Genomic DNA, 15,890 nt, shown 5'->3' with positions numbered 1-15,890 from the left:
TATTCAGCATGGCCCTTTTGACCGATGGGAAGCGAGACTTCTTGGTAGCGCTGATTTGCCTTTCCAGGTTGCTTGGTTGGCCAAAAAGGGCGTATGCGTTTTTTCCTGAATATATTCAGGAAAAAACGCATACGCCCTTTTGGGCCAAGGGCATCATTGTCGAGGTTTTGCCGCTTTTCCTGTGCTTTAAAGGCGATTCGAATCTACCTCCTGAAATCTGTTTCCTGCAATTCTGCCTTGCTTTCAAATCCTTTTCGTTGCCTTCCCTCAATATATTTGTGGACGAGAGTTATCATTTATAACTCTGCAGGTTTGTGAATTGCAGTGCCCCTGAGCTCCATTTTTCAACTCGCTTTCTTGGGAGCTGGCCGCAAAAGTGCAGAATTGCTTCAGGCCGCATTCTGATTCCGGTCAGCAGGCTGAGCCTGTGGTTAATTCTTCTTCCTGATTTGAAAATAGAGAGACCTGTGCCTGTCCCAACAGCTAGAGCTAGTCTCTCATTGGTTCCCCCTCTTCCCGTTCATCCTCAGGACAAATTGCAACCTGTACGGAACAGGAGGTTAAAGGTGCTGATTCTCCAAAGAGCGAGATTGCTAGTAAAGCGGCTGGAATGGTGAACCCGAGCACAATTAGATGATAAATGAGGTGCGTTTTAGAAACCTTTCCCGATCACACGGTGTACCGTCTTCTGGGTTTCTCATGCATGTTTTCGATGTAGGAAGATGCCCTTGAACCTGGAGTTTTGGGACCCAGGGGCTGGGTACCACGCAGTATTACTTTACTGGTTCTGCGTTTGCTCCCCCAACCTCACCAAACCTCTCGGCCCCTGAGTGTCCACCCTTATGTCTCAATCAGCTGTGGGTCTAGATATGGTCAATCCAGGTGGCATCACAGCCCCTGAACGAATTTTGCAAGAATTTCTCTCTCTTTCACTGTCTTTGTTTCACGGTTTTTAAAAGTAATTGATTTTTATAATGGGGTTTAGCTGCTTTTCACTGCTGTGTTTCTGCCGATTTACACCCACTTGACTCACTTACAGGGAGATATCAATACATAGGTTTTAAGCTTCTTACTAGAAAGACATATTCTTGGGCGGTGAATAGGGGGTGTGGAGTCCAGTTCACTGAGCAAGGAGTAGGTCTTGTCTATTACATATTGGGTTTATGGAACGGTATCTGAGCTAATTTGAAACCCTTGTTTTATGCATCACCCCACCTCTCCTTTCCCGTTAAGCAGCCATAGTGTGTTTTCTAAACGTGTGACTCTTTTCTGTTTTGTAATTCAGTTCAACTGTAGCGATTTTTACTTTCCCTCTATAAGTGATATCTCATGATCAGTGTCTTTTTCTGTTTGACTTATTTCACTTAGAATCGTCGTACCTAAATCCACTCATCATGCTGCTACTAACCTTATGTCGTTGATTTCATGGCTGAGTGATATTCCATTGTACTAAGGACCACAACTTCTTTATCCATTTTTCTCTTTCCTGGGATATTTAAGGTGTAACGAAGTGGAGGTTCTTGTCAACAGAGCAGCCCTAAACTTTGGGGTGCCTGTGTCTTGCTGATTTTTCGTTTTCCCAATTTATACGCCCATGAGTGGAAGTGCCCTATGCTCTCTAAACTGAGTTTTTTAGATGTTTCAGGACAAACTGTACACTTCTCCAGAGTGGCTGTTCGCAATTTACATCCCGCCCATCAGCGTAGAAAGGCTCCCGTTTCTCCATGGCCTGTCCTGCTTTTCTGGTTTGGACACTTTATTCAGCATGGCCCTTTTGACCGATGGGAAGCGAGACTTCTTGGTAGCGCTGATTTGCCTTTCCAGGTTGCTTGGTTGGCCACAAAGGGCGTATGCGTTTTTTCCTGAATATATTCAGGAAAAAACGCATACGCCCTTTTGGGCCAAGGGCATCATTGTCGAGGTTTTGCCGCTTTTCCTGTGCTTTAAAGGCGATTCGAATCTACCTCCTGAAATCTGTTTCCTGCAATTCTGCCTTGCTTTCAAATCCTTTTCGTTGCCTTCCCTCAATATATTTGTGGACGAGAGTTATCATTTATAACTCTGCAGGTTTGTGAATTGCAGTGCCCCTGAGCTCCATTTTTCAACTCGCTTTCTTGGGAGCTGGCCGCAAAAGTGCAGAATTGCTTCAGGCCGCATTCTGATTCCGGTCAGCAGGCTGAGCCTGTGGTTAATTCTTCTTCCTGATTTGAAAATAGAGAGACCTGTGCCTGTCCCAACAGCTAGAGCTAGTCTCTCATTGGTTCCCCCTCTTCCCGTTCATCCTCAGGACAAATTGCAACCTGTACGGAACAGGAGGTTAAAGGTGCTGATTCTCCAAAGAGCGAGATTGCTAGTAAAGCGGCTGGAATGGTGAACCCGAGCACAATTAAGTGATAAATGAGGTGCGTTTTAGAAACCTTTCCCGATCACACGGTGTACCGTCTTCTGGGTTTCTCATGCATGTTTTCGATGTAGGAAGATGCCCTTGAACCTGGAGTTTTGGGACCCAGGGGCTGGGTACCACGCAGTATTACTTTACTGGTTCTGCGTTTGCTCCCCCAACCTCACCAAACCTCTCGGCCCCTGAGTGTCCACCCTTATGTCTCAATCAGCTGTGGGTCTAGATATGGTCAATCCAGGTGGCATCACAGCCCCTGAACGAATTTTGCAAGAATTTCTCTCTCTTTCACTGTCTTTGTTTCACGGTTTTTAAAAGTAATTGATTTTTATAATGGGGTTTAGCTGCTTTTCACTGCTGTGTTTCTGCCGCTTTACTCCCACTTGACTCACTTACAGAGAGATATCAATACATAGGTTTTATGCTTCTTACTAGTCAGATATATTCTTGGGTGGTGAATAGGGGGTGTTGAGTCCAGTTCACTGAGCAAGGAGTAGGTCTGTCTATTACATTTTGGGTTTATGGAACGGTATCTGAGCTAATTTGAAACCCTTGTTTTATGCATCACCCCACCTCACCTTTCCCGTTAAGCAGCCACAGTCTGTTTTCTACACGTGTGCCTCTGTTCTGTTTTGTAAATCAGTTCAAGTGTAGCGGTTTTTACATTCCCTCTATAAGTGATATCTTATGATCAGTGTCTTTTTCTGTGTGAGTTATTTCACTTAGAATCGTCGTACCTAAATCCACTCATCATGCTGCTACTAGCCTTATGTCGTTTATTTCATGGCTGAGTGATATTCCATTGTACTAAGGACCACAACTTCTTTATCCATTTTTCTCATTCCTGGGATATTTAAGGTGTAACGAAGTGGAGATTCTTGTCAACAGAGCAGCCCTAAACTTTGGGGTGCCTGTGTCTTGCTGATTTTTCGTTTTCCCAATTTATACGCCCATGAGTGGAAGTGCCCTATGCTCTCTAAACTGAGTTTTTTAGATGTTTCACGACACACCGTACACTTCTCCAGAGTGGCTGTTGGCAATTTCCATCCCGCTCATCAGCGTAGCAAGTCTCCCGTTTCTCCATGGCCTGTCCTGCATTTCTGGTTTTGCCACTTTATTCAGCATGACCCTTTTGACCAATGGGAAGCGAGACTTCTTTGTAGCGCTGATTTGCCTTTCCAGGTTGCTTGGTTGGCCAAAAAGGGCGTATGCGTTTTTTCCTGAATATATTCAGGAAAAAACGCATACGCCCTTTTTGGCCAAGGGCATCATTGTCGAGGTTTTGCCGCTTTTCCTGTGCTTTAAAGGCGATTCGAATCTACCTCCTGAAATCTGTTTCCTGCAATTCTGCCTTGCTTTCAAATCCTCTTCGTTGCCTTCCCTCAATATATTTGTGGACGAGAGTTATCATTTATAACTCTGCAGGTTTGTGAATTGCAGTGCCCCTGAGCTCCATTTTTCAACTTGCTTTCTTGGGAGCCTGTCGCAAAAGCGCAGGATTGCTTCAGGCCCTATTCTGGTTCCGGGAGGCAGGCTGAGCCTGTGGTTAATTCTTCTTCCTGATGGGAAAATAGAGTAACCTGTGCCTATCCCAACACGTAGAGCTAGTCTCTCATTGGTTCCCCCTCTTCCCGTTCATCCTCAGGACAAACTGCAACCTGTACGGAACAGGAGGTTAATGGTGCTGATTCTCCAAGGAGGGAGATTGCTAGTAAAGTGGCTGGAATGGCGAACCCGAGCACAAGGAGATGAGAAATGAGGTGTGTTTTAGAAACCTTTCCCGATCACACGGTGTACCATCTTCTGGGTTTCTCATGCATGTTTTCGATGTAGGAAGATGCCCTTGAACCTGGAGATTTGGGACCCATGGGATGGGTACCACGCAGTATTACTTTAAAGGGTCTGCGTTTGCTCCCCCAACCTCACCAAACCTAGCAGCCCCAAGAGTGTCCTCCCTTATGTCTCAATCAGCTGTGGGTCTAGATATGGCCAATCCAGGTGGCATCACAGCCCCTGAACGAATTTTGTAAGAATTTCTCTCTCTTTCACTGTCTTTGTTTCACGGTTTTTAAAAGTAATTGATTTTTATAATGGGGTTTAGCTGCTTTTCACTGCTGTGTTTCTGCCGATTTACACCCACTTGACTCACTTACAGGGAGATATCAATACATAGGTTTTAAGCTTCTTACTAGAAAGACATATTCTTGGGCGGTGAATAGGGGGTGTGGAGTCCAGTTCACTGAGCAAGGAGTAGGTCTTGTCTATTACATATTGGGTTTATGGAACGGTATCTGAGCTAATTTGAAACCCTTGTTTTATGCATCACCCCACCTCTCCTTTCCCGTAAAGCAGCCATAGTGTGTTTTCTAAACGTGTGACTCTTTTCTGTTTTGTAATTCAGTTCAACTGTAGCGATTTTTACTTTCCCTCTATAAGTGATATCTCATGATCAGTGTCTTTTTCTGTTTGACTTATTTCACTTAGAATCGTCGTACCTAAATCCACTCATCATGCTGCTACTAACCTTATGTCGTTGATTTCATGGCTGAGTGATATTCCATTGTACTAAGGACCACAACTTCTTTATCCATTTTTCTCTTTCCTGGGATATTTAAGGTGTAACGAAGTGGAGGTTCTTGTCAACAGAGCAGCCCTAAACTTTGGGGTGCCTGTGTCTTGCTGATTTTTCGTTTTCCCAATTTATACGCCCATGAGTGGAAGTGCCCTATGCTCCCTAAACTGAGTTTTTTAGATGTTTCAGGACAAACTGTACACTTCTCCAGAGTGGCTGTTCGCAATTTACATCCCGCCCATCAGCGTAGCAAGGCTCCCGTTTCTCCATGGCCTGTCCTGCTTTTCTGGTTTGGACACTTTATTCAGCATGGCCCTTTTGACCGATGGGAAGCGAGACTTCTTGGTAGCGCTGATTTGCCTTTCCAGGTTGCTTGGTTGGCCAAAAAGGGCGTATGCGTTTTTTCCTGAATATATTCAGGAAAAAACGCATACGCCCTTTTGGGCCAAGGGCATCATTGTCGAGGTTTTGCCGCTTTTCCTGTGCTTTAAAGGCGATTCGAATCTACCTCCTGAAATCTGTTTCCTGCAATTCTGCCTTGCTTTCAAATCCTTTTCGTTGCCTTCCCTCAATATATTTGTGGACGAGAGTTATCATTTATAACTCTGCAGGTTTGTGAATTGCAGTGCCCCTGAGCTCTATTTTTCAACTCGCTTTCTTGGGAGCTGGCCGCAAAAGTGCAGAATTGCTTCAGGCCCCATTCTGATTCCGGTCAGCAGGCTGAGCCTGTGGTTAATTCTTCTTCCTGATGGGAAAATAGAGAGACCTGTGCCTGTCCCAGCAGCTAGAGCTAGTCTCTCATTGGTTCCCCCTCTTCCCGTTCATCCTCAGGACAAATTGCAACCTGTACGGAACAGGAGGTTAAAGGTGCTGATTCTCCAAAGAGCGAGATTACTAGTAAAGCGGCTGGAATGGTGAACCCGAGCACAATTAGATGATAAATGAGGTGCGTTTTAGAAACCTTTCCCGATCACACGGTGTACCATCTTCTGGGTTTCTCATGCATGTTTTCGATGTAGGAAGATGCCCTTGAACCTGGAGATTTGGGATCCATGGGATGGGTACCACGCAGTAGTACTTTAAAGGGTTCTGCGTTTGCTCCCCCAACCTCACTGAACCTCTCAGCCCCAAGAGTGTCCACCCTTATGTCTCAGTCAGCTGTCGGTCTAGATATGGTCAATCCAGGTGGCATCACAGCCCCTGAACGAATTTGGTAAGAATTTCTCTCTCTTTCACTGTCTTTGTTTCACGGGTTTTTAAAAGTAATTGATTTTTATAATGGGGTTTAGCTGCTTTTCACTGCTGTGTTTCTGCCGCTTTACACCCACTTGACTCAGTTACAGAGAGATATCAATACATAGGTTTTAAGATTCTTACTAGGCAGATATATTCTTGAGCGGTGAATAGGGGGTGATGAGTCCAGTTCACTGAGCAAGGAGTAGGTTTGTCTATTACATATTGGGTTTATGGAACGGTATCTGAGCTAATTTGAAACCCTTGTTTTATGCATCACCCCACCTCTCCTTTCCCGTTAAGCAGCCATAGTGTGTTTTCTAACCGTGTGACTCTTTTCTGTTTTGTAATTCAGTTCAAGTGTAGCGGTTTTTACATTCCCTCTATAAGTGATATCTCATGATCATTGTCTTTTTCTGTGTGACTTATTTCAGTTAGAATCGTCGTACCTAAATCCACTCATCATGCTGCTACTAGCCTTATGTCGTTGATTTCATGGCTGAGTGATATTCCATTGTACTAAGGACCACAACTTCTTTATCCATTTTTCTCTTTCCTGGGATATTTAAGGTGTAACGAAGTGGAGGTTCTTGTCAACAGAGCAGCCCTAAATTTGGGGTGCCTGTGTCTTGCTGATTTTTCGTTTTCCCAATTTATACGCCCATGAGTGGAAGTGCCCTATGCTCTCTAAACTGAGTTTTTTAGATGTTTCAGGACAAACTGTACACTTCTCCAGAGTGGCTGTTCGCAATTTACATCCCGCCCATCAGCGTAGCAAGTCTCCCGTTTCTCCATGGCCTGTCCTGCATTTCTGGTTTTGACAGTTTATTCAGCATGGCCCTTTTGACCGGTGGGAAGCGAGACTTCTTTGTAGCGCTGATTTGCCTTTCCAGGTTGCTTGGTTGGCCAAAAAGGGCGTATGCGTTTTTTTCTGAATATATTCAGGAAAAAACGCATACGCCCTTTTTGGCCAAGGGCATCATTGTCGAGGTTTTGCCGATTTTCCTGTGCTTTAAAGGCGATTTGAATCTACCTCCTGAAATCTGTTTCCTGCAGTTCTTCCTTGCTTTCAAATCCTCTTCGTTGCCTTCCCTCAATATATTTGTGGACGAGAGTTATCATTTATAACTGTGCAGGTTTGCGAATTGCAGTGCCCCTGAGCTCCATTTTTCAACTCGCTTTCTTGGGAGCTGGCCGCAGAAGCGAAGAATTGCTTCATGCCCTATTCTGGTTCCGGGCGGCAGGCTGAGCCTGTGGTTAATTCTTCTTCCTGATGGGAAAATAGAGTGACCTGTGCCTGTCCCAACAGCTAGAGCTAGTCTCTCATTGGTTCCCCCTCTTCCCGTTCATCCTCAGGACAAATTGCAACCTGTACGGAACAGGAGGTTAAAGGTGCTGATTCTCCAAGGAGGGAGATTGCTAGTAAAGCGGCTGGAATGGCGAACCCGAGCACAAGGAGATGAGAAATGAGGTGCGTTTTAGAAACCTTTCCCGATCACACGGCGTACCATCTTCTGGGTTTCTCATGCATGTTTTCGATGTAGGAAGATGCCCTTGAACCTGGAGATTTGGGACCCATGGGATGGGTACCACGCAGTATTACTTTAAAGGGTCTGTGTTTGCTTCCTCAACCTCACCAAACCTCTCAGCCCCTGAGTGTCCACCCTTATGTCTCAATCACCTGTGGGTCTAGGTATGGTCAATCCAGGTGGCATCACAGCCCCTGAACGAATTTGGTAAGAATTTATCTCTCTTTCACTGTCTTTCTTTCACGTAATTTTTTAAGTAATTGATTTTTATAATGGGGTTTAGCTGCTTTTCACTGCTGTGTTTCTGCTGCTTTACACCCACTTGACTCACTTACTGAGAGATATCAATACATTGGTTTTAAGATTCTTACTAGTCAGATATATTCTTGAGCGGTGAATAGGGGGTGTTGAGTCCAGTTCACTGAGCAAGGAATAGGTCTTGTCTATTACATATTAGGTTTATGGAAAGGTATCTGAGCTAATTTGAAACCCTTGTTTTATGCATCACCTCACCTCACCTTTCCCGTTAAGCAGCCATAGTGTGTTTTCTAAACGTGTGACTCTTTTCTCTTTTGTAATTCAGTTCAATTGTAGCGGTTTTTACATTCCCTCTAGAAGTGATATCTCATGATCATTGTCTTTTTTCTGTGTGACTTATTTCACTTAGAATCGTGATACGTAAATCCACTCATCATGCTGCTACTAGCCTTATGTCGTTGATTTCATGGCTGAGTGATATTCCATTGTACTAAAGACCAAAACTTCTTTATCAATTTTTCTCTTTCCTGGGATATTTAAGGTGTAACGAAGTGGAGGTTCTTGTCAACAGAGCAGCCCTAAACTTTGGGGTGCCTGTGTCTTGATGATTTTTCGTTTTCCCAATTTATACGCCCATGAGTGGAAGTGCCCTATGCTCTCTAAGCTGGGTTTTTTAGATGTTTCAGGACACACCGTACACTTCTCCAGAGTGGCTGTTGGCAATTTACATCCCGCCCATCAGCGTAGCAAGGCTCCCGTTTCTCCATGGCCTGTCCTGCATTTCTGGTTTTGACCCTTTATTCAGCATGGCCCTTTTGACCGGTGGGAAGCGAGACTTCTTTGTAGTGCTGATTTGCATTTCAGGTTGCTTGGTTGGCCAAAAAGGGCGTATTCGTTTTTTCCTGAATATATTCAGGAAAAAACACATACGCCCTTTTTGGCCAAGGGCATCATTGTGGAGGTTTTGCCGCTTTTCCTGTGCTTTAAAGGCGATTCGAATCTACCTCCTGAAATCTGTTTGCTGCAATTCTGCCTTGCTTTCAAATCCTCTTCGTTGCCTTCCCTCAATATATTTGTGGACGAGAGTTATCATTTATAACTCTGCAGGTTTGTGAATTGCAGTGCCCCTGAGCTCCATTTTTCAACTCGCTTTCTTGGGAGCTGGCCGCAAAAGCGCAGGATTGCTTCAGGCCCTATTCTGGTTCCGGGCGGAAGGCTGAGCCTGTGGTTAATTCTTCTTCCTGTTGGGAAAATAGAGTGACCTGTGCCTGTCCCAACACCTAGAGCTAGTCTCTCATTGGTTCCCCCTCTTCCCGTTCATCCTCAGGACAAATTGCAACCTGTACGGAACAGGAGGTTAATGGTGCTGATTCTCCAAGGAGGGAGATTGCTAGTAAAGCGGCTGGAATGGCGAACCCGAGCACAAGGAGATGAGAAATGAGGTGCGTTTTAGAAACCTTTCCCAATCACACGGTGTACCCTCTTCTGGGTTTCTCATGCATGTTTTCGATGTAGGAAGATGCCCTTGAACCTGGAGATTTGGGACCTAGGGTATGGGTACCACGCAGTATTACTTTAAAGGTTCTGCGTTTGCTCCCCCACCCTCACAAAACCTCTCGGCCCCTGAGTGTCCACCCTTATGTCTCAATCAGCTGTGGGTCTAGGTATGGTCAATCCAGGTGGCATCACAGCCGCTGAACGAATTTGGTAAGAATTTGTCTCTCTTTCACTGTCTTTGTTTCACGGGTTTTAAAAGTAATCGATTTTTATAATGGGGTTTAGCTGCTTTTCATCGCTGTGTTTCTCCCGCTTCACACCCACTTGACTCCCTTACAGAGAGATATCACTACATAGTTTTTAAGATTTTTACTAGTCAGATATATTCTCGGGCGGTGAATAGGGGGTGTTGAGTCCAGTTCACTGAGCAAGGAGTAGGTCTTGTCTATTACATATTGGGTTTATGGAACGGTATCTGAGCTAATTTGAAACCCTTGTTTTATGCATCACCCAACCTCTCCTTTCCCGTTAAGCAGCCATAGTGTGTTTTCTAAACGTGTGACTCTTTTCTGTTTTGTAATTCAGTTCATGTGTAGCGGTTTTTACATTCCCTCTATAAGTGATATTTTATGATCAGTGTCTTTTCTGTGTGACTTATTTCACTTTGAACCGTCGTACCTAAATCCACTCATCATGCTGCTACTAGCCTTATGACGTTGATTTCATAGCTGAGTGATATTCCATTGTACATAAGGACCACAACTTCTTTATCCATTTTTCTCTTTCCTGGGTTATTTCAGGTGTAACGAAGTGGAGTTTCTTGTCAACAGAGCAGCCCTAAACTTTGGGTTGCCTGTGTCTTGCTGATTTTTCGTTTTCCCAATTTATACGCCCATTAGTGGAAGTGCCCTATGCTCTGTAAGCTGGGTTTTTTAGATGTTTCAGGACACACCGTACACTTCTCCTGAGTGGCTGTTGGCAATTTACATCCCGCCCATCTGCGTAGGAAGGCTCCCGTTTCTCCATGGCCTGTCCTGCATTTCTGGTTTTGACCCTTTATTCAGCATGGCCCTTTTGACCGGTGGGAAGCGAGACTTCTTTGTAGCGTTGATTTGCCTTTCCAGGTTGCTTGTTTGGCCAAAAAGGGCGTATGCGTTTTTTCCTGAATATATTCAGGAAAAAACGCATACGCCCTTTTGGGCCAAGGGCATCATTGTCGAGGTTTTGCCGCTTTTCCTGTGCTTTAAAGGCGATTCGAATCTACCTCCTGAAATCTGTTTCCTGCAATTCTGCCTTGCTTTCAAATCCTTTTCGTTGCCTTCCCTCAATATATTTGTGGACGAGAGTTATCATTTATAACTCTGCAGGTTTGTGAATTGCAGTGCCCCTGAGCTCCATTTTTCAACTCGCTTTCTTGGGAGCTGGCCGCAAAAGTGCAGGATTGCTTCAGGCCCCATTCTGATTCCGGTCAGCAGGCTGAGCCTGTGGTTAATTCTTCTTCCTGATGGGAAAATAGAGAGACCTGTGCCTGTCCCAACAGCTAGAGCTAGTCTCTCATTGGTTCCCCCTCTTCCCGTTCATCCTCAGGACAAATTGCAACCTGTACGGAACAGGAGGTTAAAGGTGCTGATTCTCCAAGGAGGGAGATTGCTAGTAAAGCGGCTGGAATGGTGAACCCGAGCACAATTAGATGATAAATGAGGTGCGTTTTAGAAACCTTTCCCGATCACACGGTGTACCATCTTCTGGGTTTCTCATGCATGTTTTCGATGTAGGAAGATGCCCTTGAACCTGGAGATTTTGGATCCATGGGATGGGTACCACGCAGTAGTACTTTAAAGGGTTCTGCGTTTGCTCCCCCAACCTCACTGAACCTCTCAGCCCCAAGAGTGTCCACCCTTATGTCTCAGTCAGCTGTCGGTCTAGATATGGTCAATCCAGGTGGCATCACAGCCCCTGAACGAATTTGGTAAGAATTTCTCTCTCTTTCACTGTCTTTGTTTCACGGGTTTTTAAAAGTAATTGATTTTTATAATGGGGTTTAGCTGCTTTTCACTGCTGTGTTTCTGCCGCTTTACACCCACTTGACTCAGTTACAGAGAGATATCAATACATAGGTTTTAAGATTCTTACTAGGCAGATATATTCTTGAGCGGTGAATAGGGGGTGATGAGTCCAGTTCACTGAGCAAGGAGTAGGTTTGTCTATTACATATTGGGTTTATGGAACGGTATCTGAGCTAATTTGAAACCCTTGTTTTATGCATCACCCCACCTCTCCTTTCCCGTTAAGCAGCCATAGTGTGTTTTCTAACCGTGTGACTCTTTTCTGTTTTGTAATTCAGTTCAAGTGTAGCGGTTTTTACATTCCCTCTATAAGTGATATCTCATGATCATTGTCTTTTTCTGTGTGACTTATTTCAGTTAGAATCGTCGTACCTAAATCCACTCATCATGCTGCTACTAGCCTTATGTCGTTGATTTCATGGCTGAGTGATATTCCATTGTACTAAGGACCACAACTTCTTTATCCATTTTTCTCTTTCCTGGGATATTTAAGGTGTAACGAAGTGGAGGTTCTTGTCAACAGAGCAGCCCTAAATTTGGGGTGCCTGTGTCTTGCTGATTTTTCGTTTTCCCAATTTATACGCCCATGAGTGGAAGTGCCCTATGCTCTCTAAACTGAGTTTTTTAGATGTTTCAGGACAAACTGTACACTTCTCCAGAGTGGCTGTTCGCAATTTACATCCCGCCCATCAGCGTAGCAAGTCTCCCGTTTCTCCATGGCCTGTCCTGCATTTCTGGTTTTGACAGTTTATTCAGCATGGCCCTTTTGACCGGTGGGAAGCGAGACTTCTTTGTAGCGCTGATTTGCCTTTCCAGGTTGCTTGGTTGGCCAAAAAGGGCGTATGCGTTTTTTTCTGAATATATTCAGGAAAAAACGCATACGCCCTTTTTGGCCAAGGGCATCATTGTCGAGGTTTTGCCGATTTTCCTGTGCTTTAAAGGCGATTTGAATCTACCTCCTGAAATCTGTTTCCTGCAGTTCTTCCTTGCTTTCAAATCCTCTTCGTTGCCTTCCCTCAATATATTTGTGGACGAGAGTTATCATTTATAACTGTGCAGGTTTGCGAATTGCAGTGCCCCTGAGCTCCATTTTTCAACTCGCTTTCTTGGGAGCTGGCCGCAGAAGCGAAGAATTGCTTCATGCCCTATTCTGGTTCCGGGCGGCAGGCTGAGCCTGTGGTTAATTCTTCTTCCTGATGGGAAAATAGAGTGACCTGTGCCTGTCCCAACAGCTAGAGCTAGTCTCTCATTGGTTCCCCCTCTTCCCGTTCATCCTCAGGACAAATTGCAACCTGTACGGAACAGGAGGTTAAAGGTGCTGATTCTCCAAGGAGGGAGATTGCTAGTAAAGCGGCTGGAATGGCGAACCCGAGCACAAGGAGATGAGAAATGAGGTGCGTTTTAGAAACCTTTCCCGATCACACGGCGTACCATCTTCTGGGTTTCTCATGCATGTTTTCGATGTAGGAAGATGCCCTTGAACCTGGAGATTTGGGACCCATGGGATGGGTACCACGCAGTATTACTTTAAAGGGTCTGTGTTTGCTTCCTCAACCTCACCAAACCTCTCAGCCCCTGAGTGTCCACCCTTATGTCTCAATCACCTGTGGGTCTAGGTATGGTCAATCCAGGTGGCATCACAGCCCCTGAACGAATTTGGTAAGAATTTATCTCTCTTTCACTGTCTTTCTTTCACGTAATTTTTTAAGTAATTGATTTTTATAATGGGGTTTAGCTGCTTTTCACTGCTGTGTTTCTGCTGCTTTACACCCACTTGACTCACTTACTGAGAGATATCAATACATTGGTTTTAAGATTCTTACTAGTCAGATATATTCTTGAGCGGTGAATAGGGGGTGTTGAGTCCAGTTCACTGAGCAAGGAATAGGTCTTGTCTATTACATATTAGGTTTATGGAAAGGTATCTGAGCTAATTTGAAACCCTTGTTTTATGCATCACCTCACCTCACCTTTCCCGTTAAGCAGCCATAGTGTGTTTTCTAAACGTGTGACTCTTTTCTCTTTTGTAATTCAGTTCAATTGTAGCGGTTTTTACATTCCCTCTAGAAGTGATATCTCATGATCATTGTCTTTTTTCTGTGTGACTTATTTCACTTAGAATCGTGATACGTAAATCCACTCATCATGCTGCTACTAGCCTTATGTCGTTGATTTCATGGCTGAGTGATATTCCATTGTACTAAAGACCAAAACTTCTTTATCAATTTTTCTCTTTCCTGGGATATTTAAGGTGTAACGAAGTGGAGGTTCTTGTCAACAGAGCAGCCCTAAACTTTGGGGTGCCTGTGTCTTGATGATTTTTCGTTTTCCCAATTTATACGCCCATGAGTGGAAGTGCCCTATGCTCTCTAAGCTGGGTTTTTTAGATGTTTCAGGACACACCGTACACTTCTCCAGAGTGGCTGTTGGCAATTTACATCCCGCCCATCAGCGTAGCAAGGCTCCCGTTTCTCCATGGCCTGTCCTGCATTTCTGGTTTTGACCCTTTATTCAGCATGGCCCTTTTGACCGGTGGGAAGCGAGACTTCTTTGTAGTGCTGATTTGCATTTCAGGTTGCTTGGTTGGCCAAAAAGGGCGTATTCGTTTTTTCCTGAATATATTCAGGAAAAAACACATACGCCCTTTTTGGCCAAGGGCATCATTGTGGAGGTTTTGCCGCTTTTCCTGTGCTTTAAAGGCGATTCGAATCTACCTCCTGAAATCTGTTTGCTGCAATTCTGCCTTGCTTTCAAATCCTCTTCGTTGCCTTCCCTCAATATATTTGTGGACGAGAGTTATCATTTATAACTCTGCAGGTTTGTGAATTGCAGTGCCCCTGAGCTCCATTTTTCAACTCGCTTTCTTGGGAGCTGGCCGCAAAAGCGCAGGATTGCTTCAGGCCCTATTCTGGTTCCGGGCGGAAGGCTGAGCCTGTGGTTAATTCTTCTTCCTGTTGGGAAAATAGAGTGACCTGTGCCTGTCCCAACACCTAGAGCTAGTCTCTCATTGGTTCCCCCTCTTCCCGTTCATCCTCAGGACAAATTGCAACCTGTACGGAACAGGAGGTTAATGGTGCTGATTCTCCAAGGAGGGAGATTGCTAGTAAAGCGGCTGGAATGGCGAACCCGAGCACAAGGAGATGAGAAATGAGGTGCGTTTTAGAAACCTTTCCCAATCACACGGTGTACCCTCTTCTGGGTTTCTCATGCATGTTTTCGATGTAGGAAGATGCCCTTGACCCTGGAGATTTGGGACCCAGGGTATGGGTACCACGCAGTATTACTTTAAAGGTTCTGCGTTTGCTCCCCCACCCTCACAAAACCTCTCGGCCCCTGAGTGTCCACCCTTATGTCTCAATCAGCTGTGGGTCTAGGTATGGTCAATCCAGGTGGCATCACAGCCGCTGAACGAATTTGGTAAGAATTTGTCTCTCTTTCACTGTCTTTGTTTCACGGGTTTTAAAAGTAATCGATTTTTATAATGGGGTTTAGCTGCTTTTCATCGCTGTGTTTCTCCCGCTTCACACCCACTTGACTCCCTTACAGAGAGATATCACTACATAGTTTTTAAGATTTTTACTAGTCAGATATATTCTCGGGCGGTGAATAGGGGGTGTTGAGTCCAGTTCACTGAGCAAGGAGTAGGTCTTGTCTATTACATATTGGGTTTATGGAACGGTATCTGAGCTAATTTGAAACCCTTGTTTTATGCATCACCCAACCTCTCCTTTCCCGTTAAGCAGCCATAGTGTGTTTTCTAAACGTGTGACTCTTTTCTGTTTTGTAATTCAGTTCATGTGTAGCGGTTTTTACATTCCCTCTATAAGTGATATTTTATGATCAGTGTCTTTTCTGTGTGACTTATTTCACTTTGAACCGTCGTACCTAAATCCACTCATCATGCTGCTACTAGCCTTATGACGTTGATTTCATAGCTGAGTGATATTCCATTGTACATAAGGACCACAACTTCTTTATCCATTTTTCTCTTTCCTGGGTTATTTCAGGTGTAACGAAGTGGAGTTTCTTGTCAACAGAGCAGCCCTAAACTTTGGGTTGCCTGTGTCTTGCTGATTTTTCGTTTTCCCAATTTATACGCCCATTAGTGGAAGTGCCCTATGCTCTGTAAGCTGGGTTTTTTAGATGTTTCAGGACACACCGTACACTTCTCCTGAGTGGCTGTTGGCAATTTACATCCCGCCCATCTGCGTAGGAAGGCTCCCGTTTCTCCATGGCCTGTCCTGCATTTCTGGTTTTGACCCTTTATTCAGCATGGCCCTTTTGACCGGTGGGAAGCGAGACTTCTTTGTAGCGTTGATTTGCCTTTCCAGGTTGCT

The 15,890-nt window shown here is 44.7% G+C and overlaps 1 long non-coding RNA gene across 1 annotated transcript; it reads left to right on the top strand.

Annotated features, from left to right (window-relative positions):
* Positions 1 to 4,072: 4,072 nt before the first annotated feature.
* Positions 4,073 to 11,169, top strand: LOC130705005 (uncharacterized). Its single transcript, XR_009005591.1, has 4 exons — positions 4,073 to 4,158; positions 7,560 to 7,674; positions 9,318 to 9,432; positions 11,075 to 11,169. It is a non-coding gene; the product is annotated as an uncharacterized LOC130705005 (long non-coding RNA).
* Positions 11,170 to 15,890: the final 4,721 nt, after the last annotated feature.

This window comes from Balaenoptera acutorostrata, chromosome 16 (assembly GCF_949987535.1).
Source record: "Balaenoptera acutorostrata chromosome 16, mBalAcu1.1, whole genome shotgun sequence".
NCBI classification, from domain to species: domain Eukaryota; kingdom Metazoa; phylum Chordata; class Mammalia; order Artiodactyla; family Balaenopteridae; genus Balaenoptera; species Balaenoptera acutorostrata.
This window is presented reverse-complemented; position numbering and strand designations above follow the sequence as displayed.